The 6,319-nt window shown below is 37.8% G+C and overlaps 1 pseudogene; it reads left to right on the forward strand.

Moving 5' to 3' along the window:
* The first annotated feature begins 383 nt into the window (after positions 1-383).
* Positions 384-5,513, forward strand: LOC147420783 (uncharacterized; annotated as a pseudogene).
* Positions 5,514-6,319: the final 806 nt, after the last annotated feature.

Below are 6,319 nucleotides of genomic sequence, written 5' to 3' on the forward strand. Positions count from 1 at the left end.
AAATGTTACGCTTGCTCTTTGGCGACTTTGGGGGGCCAAGAGTCACTCACAATTCTTTCAAAAGAAGTCTGGCTAAAATGCTAGTCCAACTTCCATCTACATGGGATGGTGACCTTGGGGGTATTCAAGTTCCAGCATGTTGGGATCAAATGCAAACCATGCTTAAAGGCCTTGGAATGGTTAATGCTCGGCGCTATCGTATCTGCACAGGAAATCTAGGAGTAAAACATCCACCACAGCTTCTTCAACCAAGCATAGAGGATAACTATGTAGGAGAAATTCCAAGATGTGTATGCAATGCTGGATCCACTTCTAGAAAGTTTAAGAGGGATTGCTCCAAGTGTTGTGAGAAGTGTCCGATTTGCGAAAAGACAAGAAAGTCTATGCTTTCTTTTGATTATATTCCGATCGGTCCTCAGTTACAGCTTCTGACGAAGAGTAGTACCTACTGTCATGAGTTGCTAAATCTGTGGCGTCACAAACATAGATGGGACAACGCATCTGCACTCAACAATGAACAGAGGATCATCGATTTTTGGGATGGAACAAAGTTTCAAGAAGTGAAGGACTTCTGGAATCCAAGTACATCATATGAACTGCCTGTGGTTTGCTCAAATTCAGCATGTAAAAAGTGCTACACTACATTTCCAGTCTTTAAACGCCATCCAACACTACAAACCGGATGGGATGCTGCGAATGAAGTATATAACTTTATCTGCATTGAGTGCTTCCAGGACATCAAATGTCGCAAGAAAATTGAAGTGGTGAGTTTGACTTCTCTTTTAGAGGTTCCTTTTGCATTCTGCTTATGTGTAATATATGTCATCATTTGGTTAGGGTGATCCTCGCAATATAGCAATTTTACTACATTGGGACGGCTTTCAAACGTCAAAGACAACCCAAAAGAGCTGTGGTGTTGTGGAAATATCGCTGCTTAATGTTGGATGTAGTTCTTCCATAGATGTTTTACCAGTTTTGTTTATTCCGCAAAATTGCAAAAAGATTATAAAAAGTTCAGGAGATGTATTTGGAACATTTCTAACTCCATTGGTGGATGAACTTGAAAGCTTACTTTTGGATGGGATAGATGTATTATATGAGTATCCACTAGACAGGATTTTTGACAATCCACAAGGGTTTTCCAAGTCTTGCAAGATACGTGCACTGCTCATGATGGTTACCGGCGACCATCTGGCTCAGTGCAAAATAGGTCTACTCAAGAATGGAGGACAAGAGTTTTGTCGTCGTGATAAAGCTCAGGCAACTTTGGTAAGAGATGCCACCAGGCCTGATGGACGATATGTCTATGATGGAAATCGCTACCAGGCAAGATATCCACCACCACAACGAACATTTGAGGAGATGAAATCTGCCTTAGAAGAGGCCAAGCGTTGCTGCACACAAGCAGAGAAGGAAGCTGCATGGAAACAAGCAGGCCTATCAGGCAAGTCCATACTTTGGCATTAAACGTCTCTTGATTGTGTGTATGATGTTATGCACACTTTAGCATTAAACGTCTTTAAGAAATATATTGCTCAGTTATTTGAAAGCTCTAACAACGCTCTTAAGAAAGAGATAGATTCAGCAGTGTCTTCACTTACAAAGGATGTGCCCAACACTATCCTCTACGGAAGGTGGCCAAACTCTCCCAGTAACTACTTTGAGTGCTTCAAAGCTGAAGAGAATCAAAAGTTTATTCAATGGTGCCTTCCATATATCCTAAAAACTGTAAATGGTATTTCGCCAGAAATGCATGTTTTGGGAACTCTCTTGGTAGATATAGCTCATAGCTTTTATAACTACAGTAGAGATCATGGTTGGTCCATGGAGGATATTAGAATTATGAAGATACTACTGCAATCTTGGAGAGTTCGAAGGGAAGAGGCATTTGGGGCTAATTCATCGCCTTTAGAGCATATCGCCGGTATATATATTTCTCTCATTTTTGAGAGTTACTTGGTTTTGCTATGTGTGTGAGCATAACTATTTATTTCCATTTTGATTGTAGGTAATGGTGAGCTTCTTGACGATATAATTCGGCATGGGCTACATGATTGTTATTGGTGCTACATATTCGAGCGTCTTGTGAAGATCTATAGCACCATCAAGACCAATAATCTCAGCGATGAGGCATCATTCGTCCAATTCTATTTGAGGAAGTTTTTCACTAAAGTTTTCAATCTGTCCGCTCTGACAACGATGGTCTCTTACCTGATCAAAGATTCTTGAGAGATCTACATTCCTCAATGAGTGGACTCAGCAATGTCCCATGTAATGAAGGCCAATTGCATGAGTGTTCTGCACATCATTAGGATGGGCTCTTAGTTGTTTCATCGGTGGCCAAGGCAAGATCCCTGTGGAATGCTCTCTTGAAATATGGCCATAGTGCACCTTGTATTGATTGTCTTCTTTTGAAGGGAATTTGTATATCAAGGAAAAGATGCATCTATCGAGAGCCATCAACTGAGGAGTCCATATTTTTAAAGAGGTTTTGGAATATGAAAGAGAGCTTTCCAATTGCAGATTTAAAGATATACGAAAAGGTAATGTACAGAGGAGAAATATATAAAGTTGGCTCCCATGTGGTAGTGAGAGCTGAGGATACAAATAGTATGTCAGATAAACGCGGACATTGGAAGGCTTGTATCACCTCTCTTTTCTCAATGCAGTTCAATGGGAAGTCTATGCTTTTCTTTGGAGGAAGATACTACAGACAATGCATCGTAGGTGATGATGACTCTGAAAGGTTACTCATTGATGCAATCACAGGAATGAGTGTCCTTGAGAAGACACCAATGCCCTTTACATGGGATTGTATCCAACCTATTTACTCTCTTCTTCATAAATTTATACCAATGTCACTACCTAAAAGCCAAAAGCTCATTGCCTATGAAGTAAAGGACTTGAAGCACAGAGATAGATTGCTTATGGAAGGAAAATGTGGGAATGTTCCTTTATGGTTAGAGGAACAAGATATAGTGAGAGTTTCTATGAATAGTGGACTTGAAAAAGTCTTTCAACATGTTGTGGTAAGGGAATCAAATCCTGAGGAAAAATTGGCAAGACTTGCCATCTTGAAGCCTGATGTACATCCAAGAAATACGTGGACTATTCACACCGAAGAAGATCATTGGAGAAGTTGGGATAGCTGTCATATTCTAATAAAAAATTGGACTGTGATAAGACAAAAAAAAGTTACAAAACCTGGTGTGCTTGAACAATGGATACCTATTATGTGGCGCTCTCCATGATGTATAAGCATTTGTATCTACTATTTTATTCAGGACTCTCTTTAAAGTTGATTCTACACAAAAACTTTCTCTCTTTTGTGATGTGTAAGAATTTTGATTGAAAACTCTTTAAAATTGATTTTATGTTGTTTTGTTTCAGTTATTTGATTTAAATTTATAAATATTGTATCGTAAATATGATTTTGTTACTTTGTCAGGGCAAGTATGAGTTGCCCACAATCATTGTTACAGCAGCTACTAGGAGGATCTAGTGAAGAGGCTATTAAAACTCTCAATGTGTGGAGAGCAAATTATTCTGGAAATAAGAGGGTAACTTTGGATCCCTCTAGCATCGCTGCAATCAGTGATCTACCTAGATATGATCCTGTTGTGTATGATCAGATTTTTAGGCCACCACCACCAAAATTGAGAGAGAAAAATAAGTTGTATGGTCGAGATTTTCTCTTAAAACATCATCCTGAGCAATATAGAGTATTATATGTCAATTATGGAGAGGTGAGAAAGTGGTTTGCTAAAGGAGAAGCCATTGGCGATCTTCGTAACAACAATGAGCGAAAGAATGTAGTTTTGAGGATCATTAAAGAGAATATAGCAACGCTCAAGGCCATCACAATAGATGGTGTGGCTTATCCATGGAAGGAGGAAGATTTATACACATGGTGTATCAAGTCATTAGCGGCAAAACGTAAGTGGAGCAAAAAGAAGACAAGCCAAGAGACACTTTGCTCAACCAACTCCATGGTACAGTAATTTATGTTGAGCCTATATTTGTTTTGACATCTTTGCAAGTTTTTTTAATAATATTTAGAATTATAGGTCTTATGTATGGATGATGATAATATAACGATTGAGCACAAGGATGAGAAAGATGATCAAGAAGGAGAGCTTCATGCAACAGTGAGTACATATTCTTTTATGACAGGGGTTTTATTTGATTTGTTATATGTTATTCACATTAAACTTCTTTCAGATTGAGAGTTCTCATGTTGATGAGCAAGTGACGAAGTTTGTTGTCGATGATAAAGCTGATGATATATCAAATCGTGTAGGTTCTTTTGTGCTATGACATTTAAATTATTTATGCTCCCTATGAGATAGTAATAAGTTTACTTTATTTATGTTTCTTTTTTGTGAATGTAGAAAGATGAGGATGTGTACATTCCTGATATGTCATGGATGGAAGAGGATGATCCAAAAAGTGCTTATGAGGTTTGTTAATCTCTCTCTCTCTCTCTCTCTCTCTCTCTCTCTCTCTCTCTCTCTCTCTCTCTCTTTGTGAAGATCATGTTTTCTTTACAATTGTATAGGAGTATCAACATTTTATAAGAAATGAAAGCTCAAAAGTCTCATTACAAGGAAAAGAGACACATATAGATCATGAGGGGGGTGGCAATGGTGATAATGTGACGAAAAAGGTTTGATTGTAAAAACCTTATCTGTTGATGAGATTCATGCTATATTTTAGTTATGTAGTGTCTTTATTGATTTTTATTCGTGAGAAAATGAAGGATAAAAGTTTAAGCGAGTCTTGTGTTGCGGATGATATGGATGCGAGCTCTAGGAAAAGCAATCGAAAGAGAAAGGTATACTTAATTTTCTCATTATCTTACTTAGAGTTAGTGTGATGCTCTTCTTAGCATTTTAAGTTATTGAGTCATTTTTATTTTAAAAGGTTACAAGTAAGCTAAAAGATTTGTTAGAAGAAAAAGACAAAGCTTCCAAGGCGGCAAAACATAAGAAAAAGGTAATTACTTAGGATTTCATTTAAGAATAGTCTTTGATTGCTTATAAATAACTTTATTACTTCAATGGTATAGGAGTCCTTAAGAGAAGATGGTGGAGAGAAGTCTCTTATGGAAATCAAGGTGTGTTTTAGATCATATGAAGTTTTGCTTGCATTAGTTTTTTACACATGAGAAAGATATAGCATTTTAGAATCTTACACTTGCATCATTTTTTTTTGTAGGAAAGAACATTGTCTACTAGAGACAAAGAAGTCATTCTAATGAAGTGGCTTCATACTCAAAAAGTGGAAGAGATCTACCAATTGATCAAGCCCACTTACTGTGCTTTGAAGAAGACACATTAATTCTTTGGTAGGAAAGTGAATGACACTACTTCCTCAACAATGTGTGAGGACTTAGTGGCATGGCTCTTAGTTGAAGGAGTAGTGCATATCGATTTTTCAAAGCTTGGTGTTTTAACTTTAAAAGACGTTCATTTGTGTAATGATGATTAAGTAATGTATCTAAATGGACATTCTCAATGGTTGTTGATTTCCAATGTGTATTAGCTTGAGGTCAAATGACTAATATGCTTTATGTTTAGATGAGCACTCTCAATTAACTTCATGTATGAAATTGACAAGTGATCTTGAATTCTCTTGATTCATCTAGCAATTATTTACTAATTGACTTACTAGTTGGATATTGTAGTTGCTACATGGATTACTACTTCTTGCTTTGAAGTTACTAGATGAATTACTACTTCATATATTTGAGTTGCTAGATATATTGCTAGTTTCATAACACATCTCAAACTAGTAAGTGAGATTGCTCTCTTGATTCATCTAGCAATTATCTTACCATATAGCTACTCAACTTACTATATGGTAAGAAAATTACTACTTGAAGCATCTAGGAGTATTCTCACGCTTACTAGTTTGCACTTTTGCTAGATGTGTGTATTGAAACTAGTAATATATCTAGCAATTATATATTTTTTGCCATATAGTAAGTCGTCCAAAGCTCCTTGTGGGAAATCTGTAAGTTGTGGGTTTTTGGGGAGGACACAAGGGGTAGGAGCCGGCGTACAGGGGAAGAGGACCATGAACAGGCCAAAGGGAGTAGAGGATATTGCAGGGAACGCGAACAAGCAGAGGGATGAAGCAAGGATGCCACTTGAAGGAAAGAAGGATCCTTGAAAGAGGTAAAGGCCGCTGGCGGCTATAGGGGGGCATCATTACCAAAACCAAGAGTAGGCTTTGAAGGTTTGAGGAGGGCCACTAGCTATAGAGGGGTGGCTGAGATGTTTAGGATTGCCAAGGCGAGCTCTCTAGCAATGCGCTG

The sequence above is a fragment of the Adiantum capillus-veneris genome, chromosome 28 (assembly GCF_014529385.1).
Source record: "Adiantum capillus-veneris isolate H3 chromosome 28, ASM1452938v2, whole genome shotgun sequence".
Taxonomy (NCBI): Eukaryota; Viridiplantae; Streptophyta; class Polypodiopsida; order Polypodiales; family Pteridaceae; genus Adiantum; species Adiantum capillus-veneris.